Source organism: Cryptomeria japonica, chromosome 3, assembly GCF_030272615.1.
Source record: "Cryptomeria japonica chromosome 3, Sugi_1.0, whole genome shotgun sequence".
NCBI classification, from domain to species: domain Eukaryota; kingdom Viridiplantae; phylum Streptophyta; class Pinopsida; order Cupressales; family Cupressaceae; genus Cryptomeria; species Cryptomeria japonica.
The window spans coordinates 109,724,617-109,741,577 of NC_081407.1; positions in this window are offsets into that span (position 1 = coordinate 109,724,617).

Genomic DNA, 16,961 nt, shown 5'->3' on the forward strand with positions numbered 1-16,961 from the left:
ATACATGAACCAAGCATAAGAATATTTGGGGAATAAAAATAATCCACTCGCAAACCTTTATTGTTCACACAAGTTTGAGATGCCTTCAACTTCTCTCTCTTTGTTCCTTTTCAGTCTTGAAGAACAATAAATTAGACCTGCATGAGCAAAACCCTTGTCTACTGGATTAGACTTCACTTGGCTTCATTACAAAACTCCATTCATTGAGAAAGTACTCAATGACTTATTGACTCAACGCTTAGAGCATGTTGAAAAGAAATGCTCAACACTCAATATTTCTTTTCCCTCGAAGAAAAATCTAATTGCCTTTGCATGAGCAACACTACCCCCTTATATACACTTTTATGTTTTGAATAAGGGGTTTAACCAAATTATTTTCATATCTCTTATTGTAAAATTAAAAATATTTTAAAACATGGCTTACATACATCAAGCCCCTACCATAACCTCTTTAAAATCTATATAGTTTTAATGGTTTTAATTTGGGTTGTTTTGTATTGATTTAGCCTTTGATTTGGGAGGGGCTCAGGCTTGACCCAACCTCTTTTCACGGAGCACCCTTCGTTATTTAACAAATATAATTGTTGTCTTTTATAGCTCTGTGCATCGGTCGAGAGTGCATATCGGGGAGGGGAGGTCAGCAGTTCCAACCGCCAGCCTTCCCATTTAACTTGGGCATCCCATGTTCCTTGTTAAAATAAAAATAACGCCCTACACATTGTGAGGAACCCATGTAGCCTCTTGGTGGGTGCTAAGATTAGCATGGGGGAGGTTAGGTGTTTGAACCCCCCCCTCTAATTTTGAATGAATAAATTATCCCAGTTTCAAGTTCTTTTCTATGTTGGATCTTCTCTTTTGAATCTTGATTAATAGACTCATTTTGTGAAGCCTCGACTCTTCAAAAATCTCGTTTAGACTATCCACCTTTAATTCATTACTAAACTAGCTGCGAATATCTTCATACACTACACACTCCATAATGAAATGCCATTATGTTTCTACTACCCTCTTGCAGCAAAAATGCACGTCCTTTCTTCCCAATCTTCTTTTGGCACCTTCCATCTACTTGTTTCACATCTCAAATGATGAGATCCATTCCTTAATTGTGCAATTAAAATTTTGGCCTTTCCATTGATTGAGGGTCCCAAGCAATCTTTTTCATCATGCTCCCAAGTATGGTTGAATTCTTTAATATAGTATGTTTTTTTCCTGCCTAGCTGTTTTGTCCACATGGCCTTCCTGAATTTCACTAACATCCACTTTTTTATCTTCTCTTTGTTGTTGGGACAGTCATGTAAATTTATGTCCTACTTGTTCATCCACTTGTTATTTTGTTTCTTCCAAGTCTTTTTCCTACGACTTAAGTCCTCTTCAATAATAAAGTTGGGCCAATGGTGCTTATCCATACTTTCTACCTTTTTTAAGTAGCATAGCAACCAAATGACTACTGAAGCCTCAATCGGGTACATATCGACTTCAACCAAAAGAACTTCATAAGGTATTTTTTATTTGACTTTGAGGCCGCTAGTGATTAGATGTTCTTGAATTCTATCTATTCATCTCCATTTGAGGTTTGACATGTTATTCCACCAAACTTTCCACCCATAAAGGATAACTGGAACCACTAACAAACCAAAAAGGGTTTTCTTAGTCTTCCAATCCCACAACTTTGCTTTCCTACATCTATTTTGAAGAAGGTATAAATATCTCCACCCCCCGTGTATCCTCTTTGATTTACATGTTTCCCAGTTGATCCTATTGTGAAAATCAATTCCTAAGTACTTGTATTCCACCACTACCTCCAAGGAGCTGCCCTTGAATATAAAATTGACCTATTGCTTCTTCTTTTTCAAAGAAAAGATCATGACTTTGGTCTTGCCAATATTCACTTGCATCCCAACTTCCTGACAAAATAACTCAAGATCCTTCAAATTCTCTCTCAATCCTTGCATGGGTTTTGCAATAAGAATAAGATCATCTACATATAAAAGCAATTTCACCATGTATCCTGCCAACTAGATACCTTCCCCATTAGTATTGTTTAGCCACTCTTCAAGTTTATCAATATATAAGCCAAACAATGTGGGAGATAAAGGACACCCTTGTTTGACCCTAATGTCACTACCGAAACATTTAGACATCCCATCTTTAGTGTTGATTTTAGCTCTAACGTGCTCATATAGTTTCTGGACAGTAGCCCTAAACTCTTTTGCAACCCCAAGTTCCTTCATTCTATACCAAAGCTTATCCCTAGGGACAACGTCAAAAGATTTTTTGAAATCCATGAAGTATAAAAAGGCTTCATCACCTTGGTTAACCCAAAAAAGTTCAATGAAATGCCTTAGAGTAATGCAATGGTCAATGGTGGAGTTTTTAGGCCAGAAACTAGCCTTCCCTCTAGCCTGTTTTCCCTCTTTTTATGCCCATTTACTGATCCTACGTTCTAGCATACTACCAAAAAGATTTCCAAATAGAGGGTTGACCATAATAGTACGGTAATTATAAGGGTTATTGGTGTCTCCACTTTTGTGGAGAGGAATAACAACACTAGTTGTCCATTCAACTAGAAAGATGTTTTGGGTAACTTCGTTAAAGATCTTCTTTATATGTGGAGCTAGGATGTCAACTCCCCACTTTAAATTTTTTTCCTATAAACCATCAATATCTTGTGTTTTATCACTTGCCAAAGTATTTATACCTTTTTTGATGTCTATTACTAAAAAAATCTCAGTAGAAGTGTCAATTGTGGGTGGATTTATTTTCTCATTTGTTCGTTCATAGAGGAGCTTCGTATAATCCATCCACTAGGCATCTGTGATATTATTTTTTATTTGTTTTTTCTTTTCTTGCAACTCCATCCAAAATCCTTTGGGATTGTGTTTCCCCAAGGCAATTAGTTCCTTCCTTATTGAAATTACATATCTTTGTTTTTTCTTTTTTTGTTAATCAATTGCTTGTATATTAACTTGTTTTACTTGTTTGGGTCGTTCCCTTTAAGAGATTTTTTAGTAGCCTTGCACTCTTCACCATACCAAGGATTAGCTAGAAAGGTATTTGATACCTTATTCAAAGGTTTAGAATGCTTACACACCTTCAAAAATTTGTGTAGTAAAGGGATCAACATGATACTACGAACATACTCTTTTTCCCTCTTATTTCCCTTGTTCTCTATACTGTTTTTTTCCAACTACAAGTGTTATTCTAGAGCTTCCTTAAAGAGCTCCTGGTTTTCTTTATTTATAAAGATTTTACCTTGTGTGTTGACCTTCTTGTGAGAGTGTTGGTTTGGCTCTTCTTGTGGGCCTTTTGTGTTTTTTAAGCAAACAAACAGACTCCCGCAACCAACTCAGCAAAGCCACATGGTGCCCTTCAATTGGGCCATGTTATCATTTGACTACCACATGTTAGCCTATGACCTTTCCATGTGATGTCATGTCATCATTTGATTGTCACGTGTCAGCTTGTAGCCTTGTCATGTGGTGCCACATCATCATTTACCACGTGTTAGCTTGTGATCCTGCCACATCATGTTGACATCAACATCTGTACAACTTAGCAAACTTGTCTTTTGAAAAATTTGACTAGCCATATCTTGCACATACAAACTCCAATTGAGGCGATTCAAATGGTGTCAAAAGCGTCTCGATGAGCTCTTCGACTTGGTGCTATTTTTAGTTTGATTTGGAAATGATCAATTTTTTGGCTTTGAGTCTTCATCTTAAATCCCTAGCCCTAATAAACTTTGATCGAGCATAACTTTCACATATGGCCTCCATTTGACGCGATTCACATTGCGTTAGGATCATATCGGCAAGCACTATATAATGATACTGTTTTTTTTGGCTTCTAATACTATAATTTTTTTTGTGTTTCCTAGATCCTCCTGGATCAACCATGCAACCATAACCAAAAATATGCAAACATAAACCTTTAAAATTTAAATCCTATTTCATAAACATGAAACCATTTAGAATTTTCCCTTTAAAATATTTACAATCTTATCTCCCTCAAATCCTATATCATCCATATATCTTTTTTGAGCTCTTCAATCCTTCCCAAGCTTTCCCTCTTTAAATTCTCTACTCTCAACCTCTTATGATCATTTGGCCTCTTTGAAATATAATTGTCACTATTCTAAAATGATTTGTAGGAAAATTGATCCTAGACTAAAATGTCCATTATCCTAGGGTCAATTCCTTTCTCGCATACAACATTAGAGGTGTGAGTAGGCTTGGCTTATTGTCCACAAGGAAGAGCCCTATGTCCTAGACTCACACCTTTGTTGGTTATATTTTGATTGAAATTTATTGAGTGTGTGCATGATGAACTAGGCTAAAGAAATTTAAATTGAGCAAGATTGACAAAATACATAAAATATAGACAAAAATATAGAAGAAAGGTATAGATCTAGAAAGGGAGATACAAAGAGGAACCTAGACCTCAAATTTGCTATTTAAAAGTGTCATACACATAAGATAGGTGTCCTAGTCTAAAGGTGTGTGAAACTCAAGAAGACGAGTAGGAATGCAATCAAGAGGCTTTGAAATATTGTATCCTAGAAATCAATACTAGAATAGTAGGTTTGGGGTGCCTACTGAATTAGTCCAAAACTTTTCACCTATTTGATGTATGTCGCAACCTGTTGCTATCTAGTTTGCACTCTTGTAACACTTTCGTTGTCGGATTTGAACTTGAAAACATGAAAAATAGGGGAAAAGGCTTGTGTTGTATATGGGCTTACCTAAGTCAAACTATATGTTGGTGTTCCTAGCTCCACAACAACAATGATGAGCAATAAAGTGTATACCCCAACAAGAACAGAGGCAAAATAAATAATAAAATGTTGAAATGACAAGATTACCTTAGGTATGAAACCCTCTCAAGGAGTTCCACATAAATATGGTGATGTAATGGTCTTTGGAAGTCCTACAAGTGTTAATACAATAACTCAATGATAAATGATAAACATGAATCCATAGTTGAATGTAGAATGCTTTTAGTTTGTTGTTCCTTGTATGATTGATCTATATTGAATTGAATTGGAACATGCTTGCTAGACAATTCAAAAGAATACCTTATGAATGATAGAATATGTTCTTATATAGGGATCAAAAGGTTAATTTTTTTAAAAGCTAACATGTAACAATCAAGTGTAAAGATCGAGTCCAAATTTCAAAATCTAAGGCTGACAATTGAAGTGAGTACTTTCAAGAGATTTTGGCTTGACTAAGGAGTTAGGCACCCTAGTCCTCCCAAAATCACCTCTCTAAAAGGGAAACATGAGTGTTGAAGTTTGTGATATAGGATCTAGTCCTAATATTTTCATTTGATAATGATTAATTTGCATGATTATCAATGAAATTTTAGGGTAGCATAGGGCATAAATGGTCTTTAAATGATCTAGGGAAATCACACAAAAGTAACTACAAAATACAATGTGTAATTGTTAAGGTATACAATTTACAACACTACAATATTGTCCAACCAATTTGGCTAACAACATTTTATATTTTGGTGGATATTGAACCACTAATATTGTACAATGTTTCCATATTTCCTTAGGTATAAGACTCTTTGTTCCCTTTTTAGAGGGAAGTTGAATTGCTTTGCCTCATGTCATATTTTAAAAGGTCCTTGAAAATACTTTTTGGTACTTTTTATCATTGACCAAAGCTTTATATATTATCAAAATGAATACTTCCTCGGTGGAATAAAGATTTAGTGGTAACCTCTACCCTTTATCCTTCTTTTCATCAACATAATCATTTCATCGAGAGTCTAATGCAGTGCCTTGCATGTTAGGGTGTCAAGGTTTAGTGATAACTTTAACATCATACCTTTCATTGTCTTTACCAGAGGTTTGACCAACATAGAAACATTTTACACTATGTTGAGATTCTAAGAACTACAATAAGCTCCACTTCAAATGGGTTCTCACCTTGTCTAAGGTTCCTTGGTATTCAATAAAAATGTTGTATTGGAACTTGTCAAGGATGATAGAAGGAATGGGAACCTGTCGAGGATTCCTAAAACCCACTTCATCTCCAACGAGCACTTTTAAAAAATTTCTAAGAGACTCACAACCAATCAATCACTTAAGCATTTAAATTCACAAAAAACTCTTCTACAAAAATTACTTAGGCTAGAGACTTGTTGGCAACATCATTGACCCTTAGAAACTCATAAACAAACCTAGTCCAATCAAGAATAAAGAAACTATTGAAGTTTTAGTGAAGAACAAGAACATATCGAAGGTTTTTCAGGGTTCTCAGAATACCTCAAACCCTTGACTTATTCTTGAGGATGTTGAAACATTTGATCCCTCGTACATTACTTAATTTTTATCCCTTTTCTTCATAATCAAAACTATAGTTGCTCATTAAAGCCTTCTTCAAAATTATGCCTTCAAACTTGGACAAAAATTCATCCAGGAATGAAAACTAACAAACTTACCAAAGCTACAACAAGAACCAGAATAATTTAAAAATTAAAAATATTTTTGGGTATGTAGGATTGCATTTTTGCTTGAATGCTCTTGCATCATGTTTGTTTTAGGAATGGTAAGACATATTCCATACATATTGGTTTTGTTTCCTCCTACGGGAAAGAATGTTATTTGACAAGTTTGGATCATCTTCAACATTTAGTGTCAAGCATCTACCATCATTATAGGAGACTCTACTTTGAATGGGGGATGCAAATGCTCTCTTCTTCTTTTCTCTTATGGTGGGGATTTTTTTCTCACATGGTATTTTGTCCTTCTCATTCTTCTTTGAGAGAATTTTTTTCTCTTTCAATGTCAAGAATCTACCATAATTATAGGAGACTCTGCTTTGAATGAGGGATGCAAAGTCTCTCTTCTTCTTTTCTCTTATGGTTGGGAATTTTTTATTGCATGGTATTCTATTCTTCTCATCCTTCTTTGAGAGGATTCTTTTCTTCTTTTTGGGGGTGCTTTTGTTCCATTATTTTTATTCTTTTCTCTATTTGAGAGATATTTCATTTGTACATGGGTATATAATATGGCTTAGTAGTCAAGACCCATTTTTGCATATTTACATTATTACATCTTCTACATTCTCCTTAAGTTGCACTTAAGGGGGGTGTTGGTGTGAATAGGGTGTTTTACCTAGTTGGTTCACCATTCCTACATCCTATTCAGACTAGTTACTTAAGTTTACTTAGGTTACACATAAGATACTATCACTTAATGTCTCAAACCATAAGATTAAGGCACATGCCATAATCTTATGTAGTCATATGTCTCCCCTTTCTCTATATAAGCAATGGGTTCCCTTTGTATTTTAAATTGATCATCATTGTATATTTGAATCCTTTGATATAATAGCATTATTTTCTCATATTTAATCTCTCTTGTGATTTCATTGAAGCTCCTAGATCTTGTGTGGATATATATTCAGAAAAATATTGCATGGTATAGAGCATTATATACCAACTCTTATAAAAAGTGACCTTAATACTCAAATTGTTAGCATTTGATGTAACTTTTTCGGATTATTCTTAGAATAATTAAATTTTGTCTTAGTTATTTTCTTGCATTGTTGGATATTAATTCATTCAATGGTTATATTCATTGGCTTCTACCTCCATCCATTATTTTCATCATCTAGCTACAACCTTCCTTAACCATTTCCATCTAAATATGAAATTAAATTCTACATTTTCAAATTTATTTGGGTGCATCCAAGGCTCTAATGAAAAATTATTGACTAAAACATAGCAACATCTTCTTGGTGAATAATTTCAAGACATATTTGTTCAAGTCTTCTTTCTACTAATTAAGAACAATTTTATCACAATAATTACTCTTCTATTATATACTTATGCACTCAAGTCAAGAAGGCAGATCTCAAATTGCTTGTTCCAATAGTTTGAATTATGTTCCTTCTCATACATCATCTAAACCTTCTTAGCCTTCCAAATTTTGAAAACCCAAAACAAAGAGTAGTGATGAAAAAGAAAACAAATCATGTGGCTACTACTTATAATTCTTTTTTATTTTAACCCTCAAAATGCTAAGGAATTCAAAAGATTGAATGAACCTTTATAAAATGTTCTTTAAATCTCATTGAAAATTAATTTGATTACTCTTCCTATCTATTGGCATCATATTGTTATGTATTTAAAACATGAAGTACAAGATTTGACAGTTTATAATGTTAGGCATGTTGATAGTGTCATTTAATGATTATCACATGTAATCAAAATGTGTAGATATATATAAATCCTTTTTCTTAACATACTTAATCTAAAAATATTAATTTTTGAATATGTTCTTGAGCATCTAGATACTACTATAATGACACAAATGCATATAGATATAATTAATATTGATCAATAGAATCTTGTCTCTTCTTCGCATTCATAGATGGACATTTTTGTTAGTGTGGCTCATGATAAAGCTCTTTCTCCTCTTGCAACTCCAATTATTTCATTTTATGATGAGGAGATTCCTCATAAGAAATACTATGTACCATTGTATATTCAATGTGCTAACATTTGCACATAATAGTTTTATATGATTATCATTATAGTAAGATAGTTATAGACATACAATTGTTTCATTGAATATTACCGACAAGTGTACTCATTGGCACTTCAAGCTACATAATATTTCCTCTCAAAGTGTAAATAAATGAAGTTGAGTGCTTGTTTCATGTTATTATATTTGCCAATAGATTTTTTGTCACATGGAAGGCCATGGCTAGGGTAGTTAAAAGTGGTTTCTTCTATGTTTATTAATGTTGGAAATATGTGCATGGTGAATGGACTGTGATTGTTAAAAGAGGTACAAATATGCTTGTTTCTAAATTAGTTCATCTCACATGATACATCTATAAAGACTCTTAAATAATTTCTTTGTGTAAGGATAATATTTGTGAGTTATATCATGTGCATTTACATTAAATGTTTCAAGAATAAGTTACAAAGAAAAATATAGGTAAAATAAATTCCAATTATTGATATTTTTATAGTTTTCTTTTGTAATGTCCCATTTTTGACATATTTATATTTGTGGACAAAGAACTCATTTCTTATTTTCCATGAGCTAAACCTAAGGGAGCTTAGCTTCATAGCTCTCAAATATTTTAAGTATGGAGGCTTTATTGTTCAAATTTCTATAGAATGTTTTTTGCTGGAGCTTTAGAGTTTACCTTCCTAAAGTAACTTTTTCCCTAAAACCCTAATATTTTGCCTGAAGTTTATTTTTTTATGCTCAAATTCAGATCTTCCCCTTACTTTGGTACCTTGTAAGAATCATCCCCAAAATTTGACACCCAACTCATTATTTTTGCTTACTTTACCAAAGTTATCATTGTCAAAACCCCAAACTCTATCATTTTCTTTGTACATCATCAAGAATTAACTCATTACATTACCCAATTACTTTGTCCCAAGCATCCCTAAACCCAACACATGATGAATTGCCTTCATACATCCCATCAAAGTCAAATATTTAGGATTGCCTTTAATTTGTGTATTGGATGGAAAATTAGGGTTTCACAAGTTAAGCGATGTAAACTAGGAAATGACCTAACTTTCCAAACAATATATTAAAGGAAGAGAGAACTCAATTGATCCAATGCAAAAGGATTGAATGTAGATCAATTTATTTTTCCTTTATTTAGTTGAAATTGATTTGAATGTATTTGAATGCTAGATATAGGGTGAATGATAGGGGATTGGCATAAAATACCAAGAACAACAAGTTATAGATACGAGATGCAAACATAAAGCTAGGATTGAGAAAAAAGAAATAGAGAAGTGACTACGATAGCAAGTTCAGCCCAAAAATGTGGGACTACATGTGGCAATTAACGACCTAGATCTTTGATTCTCACCTCTGCAAAAGTCAGAATTGATCGTTGTCGTCTTCTCTATCAAAATATTTGTTTGTGGCTACTGGATTTATCACCTCAAATCCATTGCAATTGATAATAGATGATGATGTAATTCTCTTTAGATTTGATCACAAGTGTTGATGCAATAGCATGACTTGGCATAACATGAACATGAATGACCTAATAAAAAACACATGCTTGCATGAAGATTGATGTAGATTTGTTGCTCCATGATGCTTGAAGGATATGATGGCATGAAATGTTGCCTTGAATACTTGATGATGATTGAAATTATGCTAGGAATGCTTAGAGTGTTAGATAAAAACGAAGAGGAAGAATGCTCTTATATAGGGTTCCCAAGGTAATTTATTGATTAGGTCGACCTCCAACAATCAAATTGAGACACTGAGAACCAATATCAGTAGGGAGGGGAAGTGCACCAACTCATTTAAATTGGGTCATGCTTAGGGAGGACCAGGATTCCCCAAGCACCATGGTCCTAGGACAAGACATCTTGGGCACCATGTTCCACCAAAAATAGGGAAAATAAACGGGAAACCAAAGTGCACAGCCCGAGACACAATTCTAGTTCTCCATATGACATCAAATTTGAGGTGAAAAGGCCAAAAATGGACTTGGGAGAGAGATAAGATAGGACACACTAAAGTAGGGGCACAAAAGGTGGTGTAAATTAGGTAGGGTTACAATTTGCAATGCTACAATTTGTTACCTAGTATGCCTTACCTTTGATTCTTTATTCCATACTTTAATTCCTTTTTATTAAGATTTCAAATATGTCCATCTCATCATTATTTTTCTCCAAAACTTGGTCCTTCCCTTACCATTGTTGATAAGTCAAACTTCCCCTTATTGGTATGAATCACTTCCAAACTCTAATCCCCAACTTGTGGTATGAGTCTTTAGGTTTCCTTGACACCTGAACTATTACACTTTCTATTTTTTTATTGTTAATGCCACCTACCTCCAATCATAATGTAGAACACCACTAATAAATATATTTGACATTGTAGCTTCCAAAAAGGGAATCTCTTCCACTCAAAAACAACATTTATTATTTAGGGCATATATTCACATGTATATCCATAGGGGAAACACAAAAAAATACTTTTGTTCCTATCAATGTGTTAATTAGGGCTTCAAAAATTCTCTTCTCCATACCTTTTAAGTATAACCTTGCACACATGGGCATGAACATGATACAAGGGAAAATGATGGACATATTAGTGGGAATCCTTAGTAGAGTACAAATCGTATGTTCATGAAATTTGATGTGAGTTTCAACATTTTTCTTAGGGTATTGAGGGTATGGGTTATTCATGAAGAAACATCATTGAATATACACAAAAACCTAAATAAGAAACTTTCATTACCCCTTGTGTTCAAAAGATCAAATTTGAGGGTAAAAACCCTTAGGTTTGTCAAAGATCAAAGGATGAAAACCATTTAATCTCATGTATTAGAGCATGAAACCCTTTGGTTGAAGGACAATCTTGCTCAAACATTGCATTTGGGATTACTTGGTGGAAGATATTCAATCATATCAATTCAATTTGAGTTGTAGATTGTCATAGGTGTAAATGTGTATTTCCATATTTTTATTGTTACTATAGTAGCATTTGTAATGTATTAAAAACCCACTTATTATAATAGATGCTCTATTATTTATTTTTCATTTGTGAATTTGACTTGAATCATGTGTATTAATGAATATAAAAATATTTTATATATTTGGGTAAAGTGCTTAGATCTCCAATATATATATTTTTCATTTTAGGGTTTAAATAATCATAGAGCTTTAATATGATTGTGCTATGTGGAGATAAATTTTTGGGTTTGTGCTTGAGTTGGTTAAAATATTTAAATAAAAAATTTATTCATAATAAATCACAAAAGTGATGGGAGATTTAGAGTTATATAAGTTTTGGTTGAAAATATTAAAACAACAAAAGAAAATCCCTAAATATTTTGCTAGAGACATCACACTGGAACTTGAGCCTCATTTCTTGTCAACTTGTGAATCATGGGGCTATCAAATGTTATTGTTAATTGTAGTACATAGATTAGAAGTAGTTTCGATTCATATGAAAATTTACCTATTGATCTTTGCAAATAAATTTATTTTCTAGACTTCAAGGAATTGATGAAATCTTTAGTAGAGGAAACTACTAAATAGTTTGCAAAATACTAGTATTTATTGGAAGAGTTGAAGGCAACTTTTACATATATTTTTAATATGTAGATTTTTTTTTCCCAAGTTGCCCAAAGTGGATAAGAATAATAGGATATAACAAGGGGTGTACAAGTGCACAAAAGTGAACTATAAAAGCTATAACTTAAAGGAGTTACCAAGGAGGAGATCAATGAGCATAGCAAAGAGTATTTAGAACCAAAGCCACAACCAAAACCAAAACATAAATCATTTTCAAATACACCCTATTGTAGCAAATCAGAGGGATTCTCACACACGAAGGGATATATATAACACACTCTTATAAGACCATCCCATAGCTATGACAAACAAGGTAGATGAAGACACCAAAAATGAGCTTCAAGGAAAGAAGCTTTAGTATTCCTAGAAAGAACCATGGACTCTAGGTCATAGATGGATAGGAAAGGAACAAATGCCCTACAATAAGGAATTGTTGGATAAAAACTCAAACTCAAATGAGCCTAAAGTAATTGCGAAGTCAAATGACCACATACTTGATGAGGAACAAAAAAAAGAGAGAGAGAGTGGAAATAGAGGTCAAACAAGTTATAAAGGAGCATAAGAAATACATGAATCCCTTATATGAGGATACAATAAAAGCTATACAAGAAGTAGGAACAATAAAGGAAATCAATCTTTGTAAAGAGTATATAAATCTCTTATATGAGTAATAAATTGTGATAGTTAATCTTTTCAAGGAAGAAAAATCATATTCACGAGAATTTGAAAGGAAGAAATCCTTGGAGGAAACTACAATGCACATGGAAGGTATGAAATTTGGTGGAGAAAAAGTTGTTTTGTTAACTTCTAAGTCTGTAAATTAGCTAGAGATTTATCTTAATGTAGTCAAAGAGAGAGAATCACTTGTTGAATTCACAAGTGAGTTATTTATTTTCTATCCACATCCATCAATACTCTAATAATTTATGAATTATATGATACTTATGAAAATTTGAAGGCAAAAATTTAAAATTTTGAATCCTTAAGATAAAGGTGACTAATTAACAAAAGCATCAACAAGGGAATACCAACACTTCAAATATTTCTATGATTTTCGATTGGAGAACCAACTATCTGATTAGTTGGAGGATCAAGAAAATACAAATAAATTTCAATATTTTTTTAGATAACCAACCTTTTGAGATGGATGCTAATCTGTCTTCCAATTAAATTTATACAACTATTAAAAAAATAAAAAATCTATTACTTCATGTTATATCATGGTCAATTTGTGATAATCCTAGGAAGCATCACAAGAGATGAAATAGTTCAAATGCATCCCTCCATTAGAGTAAGGGATCTAGTTAGTAAATCAAGACATGTGAAGAGAAATTCAAAAACATCTCCTAGTGATTTAACCAAACAATTATGGTATAAATATTAGGTGAAACACATTAATGCTATTTTTTTTGTGGGATTAACATCATTTTTGCTGATAAATTCATCATTCCATGCATTGAGATAAAAAGAAATTGAAATTAACCAAGGGAAAGCATGAGGTATATAATGAATTATATGAGGATGAAACTAACATGCGTATGTGTGTTTAATGGTTGCATTACACAAGTGACCTTCTATAGCATTAAAAAAATAGATCTGAAGGAAAAGATTTGGTGCTTGCAAATGTCTCTAATGGTACTCTCGGAGGAGTCACAAATAATAAGATTTCTTACAAGGTACAAGTTACTTTTACAACTTGAAGCATGGTGATGGAGAGCATGCATATTATCTCATTGAATTGTAAGCCACTTCTTATTTTGGTATACAAATGTTTCCAAATTAGCATAGTATGATGCTCTATACTATTTCCCCAAGATCATTGTCAAATAGAAGATTCCAACATGCCATGGAGTTAAAAATTGGCTATAAGCATTCCTTTGTTACTCCTTATTTTTGAAAGATTAATTTGAGAGAAATCCACCATTAGATCAATGTTTGAAAGGGATATGTTCAGATGCCTTGTTGGACACATTAAGTTCTTGGATGTATCACTCAACTTGATCAATGCACCAACTACTTTCCAAGTCAAGGTGAATTAGATATTTAACAGACAATAGAGTTAATTTATTTGATATATTTTTATGATATGATGATGTGCAAAAAAAATGAAAGGGTCATACAATAACTTAAATATAATCCTTTGAATTCTAGAGCAACAAAATCCATTTGAAAAAGAATATGAATGTGAGATTCATTACACAATTTTTTTATACTTGTGTAATGCTATTATTGCTAAGGAACACAATGGATTCAAAAGAGAGGACTTTCCCTTCTACACTAATTGTATTAAGAGGATTCTTTAGTTTATGCAACAATGATAGAAGCTTTGGTAAGGGATCTTCACTTGAAACATCACCCCTTACCAACATGACAAAGAAAGGAGCTCATGCATGGATGGATGGAACACAAGGAGGTTTTTATAAGCCTATGAAGGTAATCAGTGATCGAAAATAGGCATTGAGAAGTCAATATTTTGGATGATTGAGTTGGGTTTTGGTGGTCAAGTAACACTTCTACTAGGATAAGAGTCAAATGAAAGCGTGAAGATTAGTCACCATGGTTTTCATGAAAACAGGGCCCCATATCCATCCAAAATGGACAAATTAGAGAAAAGTATAGGTTCTTGAAAGGACATGGAGTTGAGAGAGATGGTCCAAAATCATAAAGGAAGTTGAGAGTGGGAATAAGTAAAGTTGGACTTGAATTAGTTTGACATTAATGGTATCAAGTTTTGATGGAATTCCAAGTGATAGTGGAATCAATAGGGAGGTCGTGCATGCAATCTCATATAGTGTGTCCATGGATATTGATAATGACAATAGAAGATAGAAGTGAGTTTGTCTTCATAGTGTTATGTTGAAGCTTGTAAGAACTAAGCTTGGAGTTAAGAGGACATAAAAAAAGTCAAGATCTTGTATTGTTGAGTTGTGGAATTGGTGAAGAGAAGGTCTTATGTTGAGAAAACTTGGTGTAAAGAGAAAGTGGGAGGACACAACTTACTAGGTTTTTCATGGATATTGTAGACACCTAAAAATGTCTCATTAATCATGTACTAATTATTTGTCTAAATTAGTTAAATAATTATTTAATTATTTAATTAAGTTAATTTATCTTATTCTTCTAATTCATAGTTCCTCACCATCTCACTAATTATTCTATTTTTAATTCTATCATCATTTAATCATTTAAACCAATTTCTAATGTTAATTAAATATTTATTATCTAATTAATTGTGATTTTTAATCCTTCAATTTAAATAATCTTTAGTATTTAAATAAAATCATTTTCAATTTCTATCTCTATTCAATTAATCATTAACCCTTTTCTAAATATTAATTAAATATTTATTATTTAATTAATTGTGATTTTAATCTTTTAATTTAAATAATATTTATTATTTAATTAAATTCAATTTCTAAATAATTAAATATTTTCTTTAAATTATTTAATTAACTAATTAATTCTTCTAATTCAAATTCTAAGTCCAAACCCCCAAATTCTAATTTAATCTAATTTTATCTAATCTCATTAATTCTCCAAATTCAAATTCATATTAATTCTTCTAATTTCATTTAATTTCAAATTCTTCTAATTTCTCCTAATTTCAAATACATGTGCATGATTTCAAAAATGAAATTGAAAATCAAAGTCAAGTTCTAAATATATTCAAATAACAAATTGAATTTAAATTAAATTCAATATTTGAATTAAATCTCATGCAAAGATTAAATTGAAAATCAAAGTCAAAGTGCAATCACATGCTAAATTAATTAATTTAAATCAATTATCTTTCCAATCTCTATTTCTATCTTCCACTTTGCTTTTTTTCAAAAAGTTTTCAATTAGTTAACTATTCCATCTATTTTAATTGATCTTTTTAATTAATTGATTAATTGCATCATTTCTTTAATTCTGTCCCATCATTCTTTTTCTATCTTCTAGTTAGCTTTTTGTAAATAAAGCTTTCTTTGTCATCAATTAATTATCCTCCAATCATCCTTTTTCATCTTTCAATCAACTTTTTTTCTCAATCAGTTAACTCAATTAACTATTCAATCTATTATGTTCCACCTCCAAATCAACAGTTCAAATATCAATCAACATGTGAGCTCACTTGAGTTCCACCTCTTAATCAATTTGTTCCACCTGTCAATCAATCTCATCCAATTATCTATAAATTGAGTATTCAATCTCCATTCTCAACAATCACGAACTTCGAATCTTTGTGTCAATTGCAGGTTGCCAACGCAATTTCTGAGAGCCATCATACCACAAAGAAGAGAAGAACAATGGAAGCAATATGCGATCATGGAATAGGGAGATTTAATTGATTTATTTTACATTCCTATTTGATTGTTTGCATTATTTCATTGTTTTATTTAGGATTCTTTGATTAGATAAGGATTCATGATTTCCCTTTATTTCTAGTTGGATTTAATGATGAATTTTACATACGACAGATACAACACTCAAGTTACATCGATGATACACAAATTAAAGAGGAATTCAAGGGCATGGATCTTGCAAGGTTGTTCCTTCATAGACTAAGTAGCATGGAGAAATTTAGGAAAAATTCCTCATAGTGTTAGTGTCAAATGTAGAGATCATGTTATTCAATAGAAGTAAGGAGTATGACTCTTGAGAAACCAAAGAGGAATTTGGAGCAAGGCTCATGAATTAGGAGAATTTAAGGATGGGATTCTCACAATGTCAATGTTTAGAGTAGGGAGTACTCATATTGGTAGCACTAAAGATGATTAGGTGAAAATTGATGAAGTGTGAAGATGTTTTTCATGCAGAGCTTGTATTTGAAGATCCCTCTAGAATGTCCATAAGACTTCATCAAGAAGTAATGGAGGATAGGACTC